Here is a 14,964-nt window from a genome sequence, read left to right as displayed (position 1 = left end):
CCAGCTACTCGGGAGGCTGAGGTGGGAGGATCCCTTGAACCCAGGAGGTGGAGGTTGTAGTGAGCCAAGGTTGTGCCACTGTACTCCAGCCTGGGCAACAGAGCAAGACTGTCTCAAAAAAATAATAAATAAAAATAAATAATAAAATGTAATCCTTATGAAATGATTGTAATGTAATTAGAATAACTATAATCACACTTCAAGCCTGCAATATCACAGATATTACTGCTTTGGCCCACAGGGTTTCTCAACCTCAGCACTATTGACACTTGGGATAATTCTTTGTTGTGGGGCTGTCCTGGGAACTGAAGGGTGGTTAGCAGCATCTCTAGTCCCTACCCACTAGAGGTCAACAGCACCCCTGCAGTTGTGACAACCACAGATATTGTCAAGAGTCCCCTGAGGGACGAAACTACCCCCAGTTGAGAACCACTGGTTTAGGATGGGGCTTAATAAGGTATTTCATTTTAAAAGTTGAGTCAATTTGATGACATTATTAAGTAAATAATAAAGCAGAGAGTAAAGAGATAGGGTCAAAATTATCCATGTGGTTTGCAGATGCCTGGAGTTTGGGATGTTTGCTCTGCAACTATGTGAGGATATCCAAATACCCAAAGGGCTGAAATGAAGCCATTAACTAAGACGAAGGCATTATCTTGCCTCCACCATCAGCCCCATCCATTTGTTCATCTTCTCGCCTGCTAGGCCCCAATTTGACTCTGCTCTGGACAAACTATCTTGTGTTGATCCACTCAGAGGCCTACCTGGAATGCCATGCTCCCTCACCGCCAATGCTGCCCTGCCAGATTCAGCCCATAGACCTTCAAAAACCAATTCAAATCTCCAATAATCCAAGTCAGAAGAAATTGCTGCCTCCTCTGAATAATTATTGCTGACACTGATGGCACTCTGTGCTTATTGCTCAGTCCTTTGAGTTATCTCATCGATATTTCCCATTTGTCCTATATATCCATCCCCACCGAGGAATGAATGGGACTTTATGATTCTGTCTGTCTTTCTAGTATTAGATGTCTTGCTTAGTAAAAAATGTTTACTGTTTTGTAAATTAATTTAAATATATGGCAAAACAATATAGGGGTCTCTGGAAAGATGGAAATTGTTTGTTTTTGTTTTTGAGACAGAGTCTCACTCTGTTGCCCAGGCTGGAGTGCAATGGTGCAATCTCAGTGCAATCTTGGCTCACTGCAACCTCCGCCTACCGGGTTCAAGTGATTCTCCTGCCTCAGCCTCCCAAGTAGCTTGAATTACAGAGACCTGCCACCACGCAGGGCTAATTTTTGTATTTTTAGTAGAGACAGAGTTTCACCATGTTGGCCAGGCTGGTCTCGAACTCCTGACCTCAAGTGATCCACCTGCCTAGGCCTCCCAATCTGCTGGAATTACAGGTGTGAACCACTGTGCCCAGCTGTTTTTTTTTTTTTTTTGGTGGGGTTTTTGTTGTTGTTGTTATTTTTTTACGCTGCATCTTGCCTTCTTTGGAAATAATTTTAAAATAGCTCGATAACCTAAAATTATGTAGGAAAGAGTGTATGATGAGCTTATTTAATACACAAGTTTTATCGACTCCTTTGTAATTAATAGTATGAATAACTCAATTTTTATTTCTCTAGTTAAGAATGACATCAGGGCCGGGCGCGGTGGCTCAAGCCTGTAATCCCAGCACTTTGGGAGGCCGAGACGGGTGGATCGCGAGGTCAGGAGATCAAGACCATCCTGGCTAACACGGCGAAACCCCGTCTCTACTAAAAAATAGAAAAAACTAGCCGGGCGAGTTGGCGGGCGCCTGTAGTCCCAGCTACTCGGGAGGCTGAGGCAGGAGAATGGCGTAAACCCGGGAGGCGGAGCTTGCAGTGAGCTGAGATCTGGCCACTGCACTCCAGCCTGGGCGACTGCGAGACTCCGTCTCAAAAAAAAAAAAAAAAAAAAAAAAGAATGACATCAGGGCCGGGCGCGGTGGCTCAAGCCTGTAATCCCAGCACTTTGGGAGGCCGAGACGGGCGGATCACGAGGTCAGGAGATCGAGACCATCCTGGCTAACACGGTGAAACCCCGTCTCTACTAAAAAATACAAAAAACTAGCCGGGTGATGTGGCGGGCGCCTGTAGTCCCAGCTACTCGGGAGGCTGAGGCAGGAGAATGGCGTAAACCCAGGAGGCGGAGCTTGCAGTGAGCTGAGATCCGGCCACTGCACTTCAGCCTGGGCGGCAGAGCGAGACTCCGTTTCAAAAAAAAAAAAAAAAAAAGAATGACATCAGGAAGAGGAATGCATGGTGACTAAGAAGAAGTCATCGTTAGCCAGTCACCTGTCAGATATTCTGTATGTATCTGATTATAAGATTAGAACACTTTTTCATCTGTGTGTGTGTGCGCGCGTGCATGTGCGTGTGTGTGTGTTTGTGTGTTTCATGAGCATTTTTAGTACTAGGTCTTATATATGTAAATATAAATGTTACCATAAAGTGTATCATCCAAATTGGGACTATTTGAGAATCACCTGATGGGAAGGAAGGCACTATTAAAATTTTGCCAGGACAACAGGCATAAGCCAGGTGTGTTCATCTTATGATTTTACTATAGACAACTCACATATAGCTTAAGAAAGCAGCCCAAATCACAGACAAGGTTATTTTTCATGATCGTTTTCACTGGCCACCAGAAAGCCTTTTCTAATAACAAAAGGACCACATTTTTGAAATTGATCATAGTTTGTCCTCATGGAACTATCGCATGCTGGGACTTAAAGCCTCTGAACAAACTTCATCTCCATTACCAATAAGAAGCCAGACAATGGACCTGCTTACAGGGCATTCTGAACCTCCTTCCTAGACTGCATGCAGACTGCACTGGGTGTGACAATAAAGCCACAATATTCGATCCCTCAGACTGCACCATGTCACAACTGTAGGAATACTTTATGAACCTCCAGGCTGCAGCGTTTACTGTTATTCTCTTAGCCTCATCCTTTCCGTTTCCCTCACAATGATTACACTGATGAAGTCTAGTCTCAAAAACCTTTACTCGGTCCTCAAACCATTTTTGGTAACCACATTCCAAAGGAAAAGTTTCTCGCACCAGGTGGTGGGATTTTGCTAGTAAAAAAAAATCCTGGCCGGGCGCGGTGGCTCAAGCCTGTAATCCCAGCACTTTGGGAGAACGAGACGGGCGGATCACAAGGTCAGGAAATCGAGACCATCCTGGCTAACACGGTGAAACCCCGTCTCTACTAAAAAATAAAAAAATACAAAAAACTAGCCGGGCGAGGTGGCGGGCGCCTGTAGTCCCAGCTACTCGGGAGGCTGAGGCAGGAGAATGGCGTAAACTCGGGAGGCGGAGCTTGCAGTGAGCTGAGATCCGGCCACTGCACTCTAGCCTGGGCGACAAAGCGAAACTCCGTCTCAAAAAAAAAAAAAAAAAAAAAAAAATCTTGCATGTATTGGAGAGTGTGTATATAGGAACTCTCTGTACTTTCCACTTAATTTTGTTGTAAACCTAAAACTGCTTTATTTATTTATTTAGAGACAGAGTTTCCCTCTGTTGCCCAGGCTGGAGTGCAGTGGTGCGATCTTGGTTCACTGCATCTGCCACCTCCTAGATTCAAGTGATTCTCCTGCCTCAGCCTCCCTAGTAGCTGGGATTACAGGCACACATCACCACACCCAGCTAATTTTTGTATTTTTACAAATAATTTTGTAGAGACGGTGTTTTGCCAATTGGCCAGACTGGTCTCAAACTCCTGGCTTCAAGTGATCCACCTACCTCAGCCTCCCAAAGTGCTGGGATTACAGGCATGAGCCATGGCGCCTGGCCGTAAAACAGATTTAAAAAATAAAGTCTATCTATGTTTTCTGAAAATCTTGAATCCTGTGGTCACTACTTCTGAAGGCTAGAACTTAAAAAATGAGTGAAGACCTTAGAGGGAGATTCTGAAATGGGCTCCTATAATAGCTATGGCAAACATTTATTTAACATTTTTAGGGCCGGGCGCGGTGGCTCAAGCCTGTAATCCCAGCACTTTGGGAGGCCGAGACGGGCGGATCACGAGGTCAGGAGATCGAGACCATCCTGGCTAACACGGTGAAACCCCGTCTCTACTAAAAAATACAAAAACTAGCCGGGCGAGGTAGCGGGCACCTGTAGTCCCAGCTACTCCGGGAGGCTGAGGCAGGAGAATGGCGTGAACCCGGGAGGAGGAGCTTGCAGTGAGCTGAGATCTGGCCACTGCACTCCAGCCTGGGCGACAGAGCAAGACTCCGTCTCAAAAAAAAAAAAAAACATTTTTAGGTATGTGCCAGGTACTGTTTGATGCACTTTGCATCTGTGAACTCACCTGCCACTCAAAGGACCCCATGAGACAAGCACTTCACTGTCCTCTGCATTTTACAGAAGAAAGTGGGGAACAGAGACGTGCTATAAGACCTGCCCAAAGTCACAAGGCTACGAAGGATGGAACCAGGATCCAAGCCCCAGCGGCAGAGCTTCCAAATCCCTTTTCTCTGAACCATCCCCCATGGACGCAGAATAATAAAAATGACAAACTGAGTGAATTGCTGATTTTCCCTGAAGAGAATAAATAGAACACATTATCTGCTCCAACCGCTGCTCCCTGCTGTCTCCCAGAGTACCTTGAGGACTTTCTCAGGTTAGGAAATCCTGCAGAGGCTCCAGTTAGTTAGAAGCAGTCTACTTTAATGAAGTCCTGCAGCTTTAGCCATCCCAGAAGGTGCCTGGGGCAAACCGTCTCCTTTGTTCTTTTTTTTTTTTTTTTTTGAGACGGAGTCTCGCTCTGTCGCCCAGGCTAGAGTGCAGTGGCCGGATCTCAGCTCACTGCAAGCTCCGCCTCCCGGGTTTACGCCATTCTCCTGCTTCAGCCTCCCGAGTAGCTGGGACTACAGGCGCCGCCACCTCGCCCGGCTAGTTTTTTGTATTTTTTTAGTAGAGACGGGGTTTCACCGTGTTAGCCAGGATGGTCTCGATCTCCTGACCTCGTGATCCGCCCGTCTCGGCCTCCCAAAGTGCTGGGATTACAGGCTTGAGCCACCGCGCCCGGCCTGTTCTTTTTTATAACAAGGTACTGTCATGGTTTTGAAAATTCACTTTACAGCCACATCCCAACACCTGCTTATCTTAGGCCAAGGCTAACCAAATCCTCAATCTCAATGGGCCACTAAACTTGAAGGCAAAAATAAGTCCATTTTGTCTTCTAAATGGCCTCCCTCGGAAATGATTTATAGAATGAAATAATATGATTAAACAGAATATGGCAAGACTGCAAGCAGAGGGGAGGAAACAGAAACCAGAGACAATTAAGGAAACAGTTCTGTGTGCTGGAAAATGATAATGGATCATTCTTTAAGCCTGCCCGAGTTGCAGAGAAGATGCCCGGATCCTTTCACTCTTCCTCCTGTTCCTGGGCTCCATCTGTGCCTCTTTTTGAGCCTCTGTGATACAATTGTGTTTTAGAATTCCTGAACTGGATAGATGTCCTTTACTGGAACCATTGGCTGAACCTATGTTCCTGAGATGGGAGAAAAAAGCCATTTACACAATGGTGAGCCCATCTGCAATATACTCCTAACAGCTGCTTTTCGTGGCTCTGAATCAAGGTGGAGAAATCATCCTGAATCTCTGGAGCCACTTCATGCTTTTCAGGGCCTAACAAGACATCTCAGTCTCCCTTAGCAAACACAGGCAGAAGCAAACCCGTATTGGGCTGGGCCTATTTCTGTAGCATGCATGCAGCCATGTGTATGGCTACCAAGCAGCACTATTTAAAGACAAGAACCAGAAAACTGTGGATCAGAACCAAATGTGTGCATAGATATGTGTACACATCCCTCCAAAACTAGTGACAAATCTTTTTTTTTTTTTTTTTCTGAGAGAGAGTCTCACTCTGTTGTCCAAGCTGGAGTGCAGTGGCGCAATCTCACTGCAACCTCTGCTTCCTGGGTTCAGACGAGTCTCCTGCCTCAGCCTCCTGAGTAGCTGGGATTACAGGCGTGTGCCACCCTGTAAATTAGCCCAGCTAATTTTGTATTTTTAGTAGAGATGGGGTTTCACCATGTTGGCCAGGCTGGTCTGGAACTGCTGACCTCAGGTGATCCTCCCACCTTGGCCTCCCAAAGTGCTGGGATTACAGGCGTGAGCCACTGTGCTCAGCCTATTTTTAAAATTATTATTAATTTTTGATTGACAAAATTTGTATATATTTATAATATACAACATGCTTTACTTATTTATGTTTATCATGTTATTATGTTTGTTTGTTTGTCAAACTGGGTCTCACTCTGTGGCTCAGGCTGGAATGCAGTGGTACGATCTATAGCTCACTGCAGCCTCAACTTCCTGGGCTCAAACAACCCTCCTGCCTCAGCCTCCCCACTAGCTGGGACTACAGGCATGCACCGCCATATCAGGCTAATTTTTAAATTTTTTGTAGAGACAAGGTCTCACTATGTTGCCCAGGTTGGTCTCAGCCCAGGAGGTCTTCAGCCTCCTAAAGTGTTGGATTACAGGCATGAGCCACTGCAGCGGTCCATGTTTTGATACATGTATGCATTGTGGGATAGCTAAACCAAGCTAGTTAATATATGCATTACCTTATATACTTATCTAGTGATAAATTTAAAGCTGTTTTTTGGAAGTCCAAACTGTTTTAACTCAGAGTCAGGATGATGGGGTTCATTACTAAGAGACTTTGCTACTGAAGCCTGGGTTGTTTTTTTTTTTTGTCAAGATGAAAGAGAATACAGAGGAATATATAAACACTGAGATGAAACCTTTATTTTCAAGGTAACATGACAACTGAATGAAAAATAGAGCAATGGCAAATGATTCTTTCTTCTCCTTCACTCTGATGTACCATGGCTGTGAGTTCTTTCAAAGGCAGACACAAAGGGTCTGGGGCTACATTCAAGTCTGAGAAGCTATTTCTGTCCACAGTCTGTGATGTCTACACCTTCAGAATGGGGAACGGGTTTCAGGGGTCTCTGACGGATGTAGCTCATGCAGTGATTTCTAGTCCGGTGCTGATCAGCCTTCAGAGGATGTTGTTTGGTCATGCTTCATAAAACTTGAGCCAGCCCATTGTTCCTTGTCACAACCTGAAATATGTTGGGAAAAATTTACATGGCAACAAACACCACTTCCCTTCTCTGACTAAATCGCTCCTCTCACTTCATCCCGTGCTCCCTGTCTCCCAGCCCTATGGGACCTTGGTAGGGTGGCCTTCACTGACCTACAGGGGTTGCATTTCAAGTCGCTCAAGTGTTCTATTCTTGGTACACGACATGCCATTGCAAAAGCAGTTTCAGGCTCACAGAATTTTAGAAATGGGCCTAGTTTCCCAGCCACATGAGATGAGTGGGTGATGGGTGAAGAATCACCCTTCATTGAATGCCTGTTGAGTGCCAGCCACTGTTGGCGTTTTTTTTTTTTTTTTTTTTTTTTTTTTTTTTTGTTGAGACGGAGTCTCGCTCTGTCGCCCAGGCTGGAGTGCAGTGGCCGGATCTCAGCTCACTGCAAGCTCCGCCTCCCGGGTTTACGCCATTCTCCTGCCTCAGCCTCCCGAGAAGCTGGGACTACAGGCGCCCGCCACCTCGCCCGGCTAGTTTTTTGTATTTTTAGTAGAGACGGGGTTTCACTGTGTTCGCCAGGATGGTCTCGATCTCCTGACCTCGTGATCCGCCCGTCTCGGCCTCCCAAAGTGCTGGGATTACAGGCTTGAGCCACCGCGCCCGGCCGCACTGTTGGCGTTTATCAGAGTTCATTTAATCTTCTCATCAACTACTATTGCTACCCTCAGTTGCCAAGTGAAGAAATCAGGGAGCATGCAGGAAGGTTAAGTGACTTTCCTAAGCCCACACAACCGGTAGGAGCCCCAATTTCAGGCCCTAGTTCAAAGGCTACATTCTTCCAGGCGGCCTCCAACTGGGTTGCTTAAGGGTTGAAAGGACAGTGGGACAATAACTGAGGCCCGTATTGCCCAGAGCTTCCCCATCCCCGGTCCGGAGCTGGAAGAGGCCATAGATCGCTGCCTCCACATCTTTTCCTCTCCTTTGGGTTCGGTGACTCACGATCCTTCTTCCTCTCTCCCGGGATATGACCTCAAATTTCACCCCCTGCGAAATTTGAGAATAGGTGCTTCAGTTAGTCGGCCTGGACCCATCAGAGCCCCGCAGGTGAGCTACTGGCCGACCTCATTCCTCTGAGCCCCAGTCGACACCTGACCTTACCCAGCCCTCTAAAGCAGCTTGCGGTCACAATTACGCCTCTCTTCACCCCACCCCCATCGACAGCAAACACTACCCATCTTCTAGCCCTCCTCCCCTTTCCCCGCCCACTCCGGGCTGGCCTTATCCAATAGCGTCTGTGTCCCTGGACTAAAGCCGTCAAATGTAGCCAATTGTTGAGGAGTTCTCCCCTAAGAATCCCGCCTCCACTCTGAGGAACAGCTTCGCTGACCAGTGGATTCCCTCGTAATGCCATGAGCGCGCGGGGCAAGTGGAGAAGCGGCTAAACTGCCCAATGAACAAGCGGTTTCCGTGGTTGGGGGCGTGGCAGAAGCGGTGGTCAGGGGCGTGGCGGCAGTTACTTGGGCGGGGCCGGTAGCGGCGGGAGCTGCACTGGCCAGGGGTTCCGGCTGTATATCCATGAGCGCCGCCGGCAGCCGGGAAGCTGCAGGAACCAGACTGGGGGCGAGCTGAGCACCTGTAGTCAGTCACACGCAGGTAAAGCCACGCCGAGCGAGCTCCGCGGAGCAGGGATCGCACTCCGGACCCGTCGAACCGAATCTCCGAGCCCCGAGTTCCCGGCGTAGCTCGGCCCATCACGCCGCAGCCTGAGGGGATCCTCGGGGGCCTGTCATATGGCGCCGTGGGGGTCCAGAGAGCTGGCTTGCCCAGTGGCGGGGACAGCCCAGATCGCGGCGGGGGATACGCCTTCCTGAGGCCCTTTGTCCCCTCGTGCCCGGGAAACCGAGGTTGGGGATAATCCCGACCGCGGCCTCTCTGGCTGCCATTCCCCCATTGGTGCTCACTCCTGGGTCTTCTGGGGTCTGGGGAGGGGTCTGCCGGTTCAGGCTTGGGGAAGAAGGTCCGGGATCCGCACCTGGGAGGAGAGGGCCGAGGGTCCTGATTACAACCCGAGATAACCGAGAGACCTCTGTGTTTCGGGGCTCCAGGGGCGCACTCAGGACCAGTGGGTTTAAGTTCTAGGGAGGCAGCTTTTGACCCACTTGGAAGCACATTTACCGAGTTCGGCCCGGCGACCGGCACTGTTCTAGGCGCTTCGTGAGCTTTTCCCACATCTAGAGCTGTCCAGCAGCGCAGGAGGCTGCCTGCCAGGCCAGGCAGCTAGCGCCTCGACCTTGGCAATGTCCAAGCAGTGGCCGGATGACAGCCACCTGTGCGGGATGCTTAGGACTCCCAAGGGAGGACTGCATGACCCATCTGTAAGGGCCTTCTCTACCCACAGATGCACTTTAAGTGGCCTTTAATGCCTAGCTTGAGGATAGTACTTCTGGAGGTCGATTAGGTTCCAAGTGGCTGTTAAATTCACCCATAATGAATGTTGAGGTTTCAGCTCTCAAGAGTGGGTGTTAGCAAAGAGACTGGATTATACAAAAAGATAGAGGTTTGTTTAGCCGCCATGAAACTCCTTAATTTGAACTACCATGGACCGCTGTCTTAATCTTCCCAATCCCTCTAGTTTGGTTGCTCGACCTCCAGTTTGTCAGTTTCACCTGCATTCCAGTAACCAAATCCAAAGGTAGGTTCCAAGAACAGGCTCCATAGAGGGACCTGGAGAGACTGCAGGTTTGGCAGAGTCATCAAGATCTGTGCCCAGAGCATTTCGAAGGCCGTTTCCTTACAGCCACATTAAGCAGAATCCAAAAGAGAAATCCTTCACTACCCTCTGTCATTTGCCTAATAGAACATAATAATCTTCTAAAGGTCAGGAGGCAGAGAAAGAATCTTAACACAACTTCCTGTGTGTTTTAGGATGAATTAATCTTTGAATATCTAGTCAGAAAGCAGACCAATCCATATACAGCTGGTAGTCAGCACGGACTTGTGACATTTTAGAGCTGAAGGCACCTTGGATAGAGCTCATCTCTATCTAAATCTAATTAGATAGACTCTAATTCAGTCTCCTCAATGCACAGGTGAGGAAACTGAGGCCTGGGGTGGTCACAGGGCTGGCTGGTCATCACAGGCCCATGACTAAGGGTTGATCTCTTGACTTTAGATCTAGCCAGTGCATGACTGACTTCACTCCAAGCTTAGTTTGCCCATTCTCAGTGTTTTAAGTTCTAGGGGAGCCCAGAGGGGTTAGGAGGACAGATTTTGGTGCCTGAGTGCCTGGATTTGAATCCTAGCCCTGCCTCTTACTAGCTCTGCAACCTTGGGCAAGCTACTTAACCTCTCTGTGCCTCTGTTTCCTCACCTCTAAAACAGAAATAATAATGATACTTATGGTAGAAGGTTGCTTTGAGAAGGGCATGGAGTTACTACATCTGAAGCATTTAGAACAGTACCTGGCACAGGGTAAGCACAATAGATTTGCTAGATATGATATTCTGTTGCCTTTTTATACATTTTTCTTCATATCCACCACCCAATACTCTATCAAGAGCTAATTTTTCCCCGTTCCCCTTCCCCCCAACCCCCAATTCATTAAACATATTACAGATTTCATTTTAACACAGACAGCTTCAAGGGGATTCCAAGTCCCGTTGCATATATCTTGCTTATTTTTCTGATTCAGGTAATTCAGTTTCTATGTTAGTTCCTCACTTGCAGTTACATTCTTCTTAGGCTCTGAACCTTTTAAAATTATCTTTAAAAGCGGGCAGCAAGGGGTGGGAATCCCTCGAAATGGTAAAGTCCTGGATGATACCATGTCCACGGTGTTCTTCCAAATATGTATTCCCTCTCTGCAGCCCTCCTCCCGAGCGATGCGTGTGATGCAGCTTGATTCTAAATGGATGAACATTTTTAGATTAAGATTTTATGAGCCACTGTATTAAGTGCTTTTCGGAAGTTCAGGGATCGTGTGTCAACTGCATTTAAGCAAGTTACTTAGTCATTCGAGTAGGGGGAGCACCAGCAGCGCCTGCCTGGCCTGGCAGAAGCAGAAGTGTGTGACTGATCCGTGCTGGCAGTCTAGCTGGTTCACTGGTTTATCTGCGTTTTTCTTGTTCTTTTCCAAAGCTTGAAATAAACCAGATGGCAAATACAATGGAATCGTCTTTTTCCTCTCATTTTAGTCAGGGTCGTTCACTTTCTTTCCTTTTTACTCTCACCTTCATTTCCTTTATCGCCTTCACAGGTCTGACAAATAGCCGCTCTCATTGTGCCAGCCAATTCCCTTTTGATGAAAAGATGCCTGCCACTTTCATTTTTTGCAGGAATCCAGTCACCTTTGATTTTCTCTTGTTTTTACTTGTTTTCTAGATTGAACCAAAGATTATCACTTCATTAAATCGCACCTTCTTATGCTTTGTTTTTCTTGAGTTGATTCTGAATTTTGGTTTTTGTTTAAGCTGTTCTAGAGATCAGCCATTTTAGAATAATAGTTTTCATTTCTCTGCTTGTGTATTAATAGGGGCCCCTTCCTCTCTTTCTCACTCTCTTTTCTCAACATTTTGGTGGAAGGGCTTCTCATTCGCTGTTACTCATTGCTTTGAGCATTTACACCTTCTCCTGGTAATCTCTGGCAGGACCCATAACCTCTGTAGTGGTTCTCACTGCCCTTGTTCAGAGCTCCTGCCCCAAGCAGGAAATAATTTTTTTGATCTTATGGGAGACAGGGGTAGAGTCTGTCTTATTTTTTGCCTAAAATCTGGCTCTTTTAAAAGCCCCAGCAGAGAGACATTTCCAATATAATTGAATTTTGTGTGGCAGAATTTCTACCATGACCTACAACTTACAGTATTCCTATTTTTATTGCATTGTGAGTTTTGAGCACTCCATGACCAGTTTCAGAGTATAGATGATGTGGGGCATGAGGTACTTAAGCCTTTCTGTTTCATCTTGGGCTAAGTTATCCCCAGGAACAGAGCAATGAGAAGTTCAGGGTGCCTCTTAAATGTGTCTGGTGTCAGGATTTTATAGCAGCTTTTCATGGTTCAGCCTTTTTGGCCAGTGCATGATTAGGACATGTTTAAGCCCCGTGCTGCTGTTTCTGTGTTGATACCATACAGGTGCTACATTATCTGCTTTCAGGATTATTTTCGTATCTGCAGATTTATTTTTTGTTGTCTTGTTCAGGGCATCGTGTTTTTGGATTGAATGTTTTCTGTTTATAAAATGGTTGGTGGGGACAGATGATAAGCTCCACCGTTACCCCTGAAGCTTGTGGACTGGAGCCAGTTGGGTGAGGCGCTTGTTACACACCAACCCATTGTCTGATCTTTCACAATAAATAGTAGACAGGTGAAGAGCTTTTTAGCGAAGTGGAACATTGGTACCCTTGGATTTGCCTGGTTTCTGATTTTCTTTTGTTGTCTTTAAGTGGAGGTTCATTAAGTTCAACAAATTGAGCATCTGGTGTGTGCCAGGAACACAGTTGACAAGATTAACAAATTAGTTTGGTTTGTTGCTTAAAAACTTTTTGTTTTAAAATTGTTTTTATTAGAAATTTAAAAATTTTTTAATTCAAATTTTAGTTTTTAAAAATAGGCAATACATTCACATGATGAAAGAAAATATTTGAAAAGCACAAAAGTAAATACATCTCTGTGTACCCCTGACCCCTGAACCTCAGAGGCAACCAGCATTAGTGATTTCTTTTTTTTTTTTTTTTTTTTGAGACGGAGTCTTGCTCTGTCGCCCGGGCTGGAGTGCAGTGGCCGGATCTCAGCTCACTGCAAGCTCCGCCTCCCGGGTTCACGCCATTCTCCTGCCTCAGCCTCCCGAGTAGCTGGGACTACAGACGCCCGCCACCTCGCCCGGCTAGTTTTTTGTATTTTTTAGTAGAGACGGGGTTTCACAGTGTTCGCCAGGATGGTCTCGATCTCCTGACCTCGTGATCCGCCTGCCTCGGCCTCCCAAAGTGCTGGGATTACAGGCTTGAGCCACCGCGTCCGGCCTAGTGATTTCTTCATCCTCCAGAAGTGGTCTCTGAAAATCCCTTTCAAGGGATTTTATACATCTATAAGCAAATTCGTTAACATATTCTGTACACCGCCCCTTTTTGCAGAAGTGGTAGCGCGCTGTATACATGCTATTTGGAACCTTGCCTTTTTCACTTAATATTTCTTGGCAGTGTGAAAAGAGCTTCCACGTCATTTTTTATGAAGGCCTTCTATTTTAGATATCTGTTTAATGTTTCTAAGGATGCTAAAAAACAGTCTTATTTAGGCAGCAGCTTTGCTGGAGATCTTAAAGATCTTGTGGATATTTGGAGGCAAATATTTTTCTTTTCTGTGAGAGGCTGGGGGAGGTGCAGGGGAGCTTCTAAAGGTCAGCTGTGAAGGGAGAGCTGGGGCACTGGCGAGTGAGGAACGCATTGGTCCTTGGGCCCTTCGCCTTGCCATCTGTGCAGAATGTGCTAGCATTTCCAGGGACAGTTTGCTGTTTACTCTCTATTCTCCAGAGAAGCTTCCTGGCCTCCCCAAGTCACATTTCCAGGATCTTTTTTCCTTCTTTTCCTTTTTTTTTTTTTTTTTGGAGTCTCGCTCTTGTTGCCCAGGCTAGAGGGTAGTGGTGAGATCTCGGCTCACTGCAACCTCTGCTTCCCGGGTTCAAGCGATTTGCCTGCCTCAGCCTCTCAAGTAGCTGGGATTACAGGCGCACACCGCCACACCCAGCTAATTTTGTATTTTTGGTAGAGACAGGGTTTCACTATGCTGGTCTCAAATTCCTGACGTCAGATGACCCTCTTGCCTCAGCCTCCCAAAGTGCTGGGATTACAGGCATGAGCCACTGCGCCTAGCCTCATTTCCCGCATCTCTGTTGCATCTCATCCCGTCTGCTGCACTACAGCATCACTCCACTTGTCCTGCCTTTGGGCATCCAAGAGGAAGCCTGCCCTTTGTCACAACACTTTCTGTTTAGGTAGCTTGAAGTGTCTCACCCCTTCTTTTCTCTCACCCCAGGAAAAACCAGCTCTCACACCTGCTCCTCTGTAAAACGTCTTCCCCAAGCCCGCACATAATTTTGTTGCTGTCCTTGGAAGTATTTCCCAAGATCTCCAAACCACTTTAAATTTCCAAGATCTGAGCCTGACCTGGCCTTGCCAACAACAGTTTCCACTGATGCTGACTCTAAGAAGAAAGTTTTCAAGGTTCTTTGTATTTGAACTTTCTATGGCTAGGCTTGTGTTTTAAATAACCACACTGATTTAAACATGGTCTTATAGTCTTCAGTGGCTCCCAGATCTTGCCTCTTGTTTTTTTTTTCCCTCTTTCATTTGAATGTGCCTTAACCTTCATCTTGCTTTTATTTACCTCTGAGTCTGGTTTAGAGCCACCTGGAAATTGAATGGAATCTTTAGTCTATTAGTCTAATCTAGAGTTCTTACCTTCTGGCCTTTGCTCATTGCTGAGTACCCACATTATTAGTCAATTGTACCATAGATACTCTGTTACATAAGGTGAGGAGGAGGAGATGGTGGTATCAGTTCCACTTTTTCCAGGCTAGAGTGTAGTGGTGCAATCTCGGCTCCCTGCAACCTCTGCTTCCCTGGTTCAAGCGATTTTCCTGCCTCATCCTCTCATTTTATCTTGGATAAAAGAGAAGCTCTGAAAGATTGCCTCCCTGTGTGCACAGTCACTGTAGGCATGTATTTGTGTACTGTTTACTTAGTCATGTCAATGAGGACCATAAAAAACAAAAATCAGGAAGCCCAACATGGATTGCTACATTCTGATTCTTTCAAATAAGGAAATACAGCAGGGGTTGGTGGCTCACGCCTGTAGTCCCGGCACTTTGGGAGGCCGAG

The 14,964-nt window shown here is 46.6% G+C and overlaps 1 protein-coding gene across 2 annotated transcripts in view; it reads left to right on the top strand.

Annotated features, from left to right (window-relative positions):
* The first annotated feature begins 8,599 nt into the window (after positions 1–8,599).
* ABHD2 (abhydrolase domain containing 2, acylglycerol lipase) overlaps positions 8,600–14,964 on the top strand; it is a 120,795-nt gene continuing 114,430 nt past the window's right edge. The window contains exon 1 of one of the 2 annotated variants that reach the window (XM_033189070.1): positions 8,600–8,747. The gene's annotated coding sequence lies outside the window, so the exon portion shown is untranslated. The remainder of the gene's footprint in view (positions 8,748–14,964) is intronic. The other variant, XM_033189068.1, reaches the window with a different exon arrangement.

Source organism: Trachypithecus francoisi, unplaced genomic scaffold (assembly GCF_009764315.1).
Source record: "Trachypithecus francoisi isolate TF-2019V2 unplaced genomic scaffold, Tfra_2.0 Lachesis_group3, whole genome shotgun sequence".
In the NCBI taxonomy this organism is placed as follows: domain Eukaryota; kingdom Metazoa; phylum Chordata; class Mammalia; order Primates; family Cercopithecidae; genus Trachypithecus; species Trachypithecus francoisi.
Note: the sequence above shows the minus strand (reverse complement) of the source record. Positions and strands in the feature narration are given on the sequence as shown.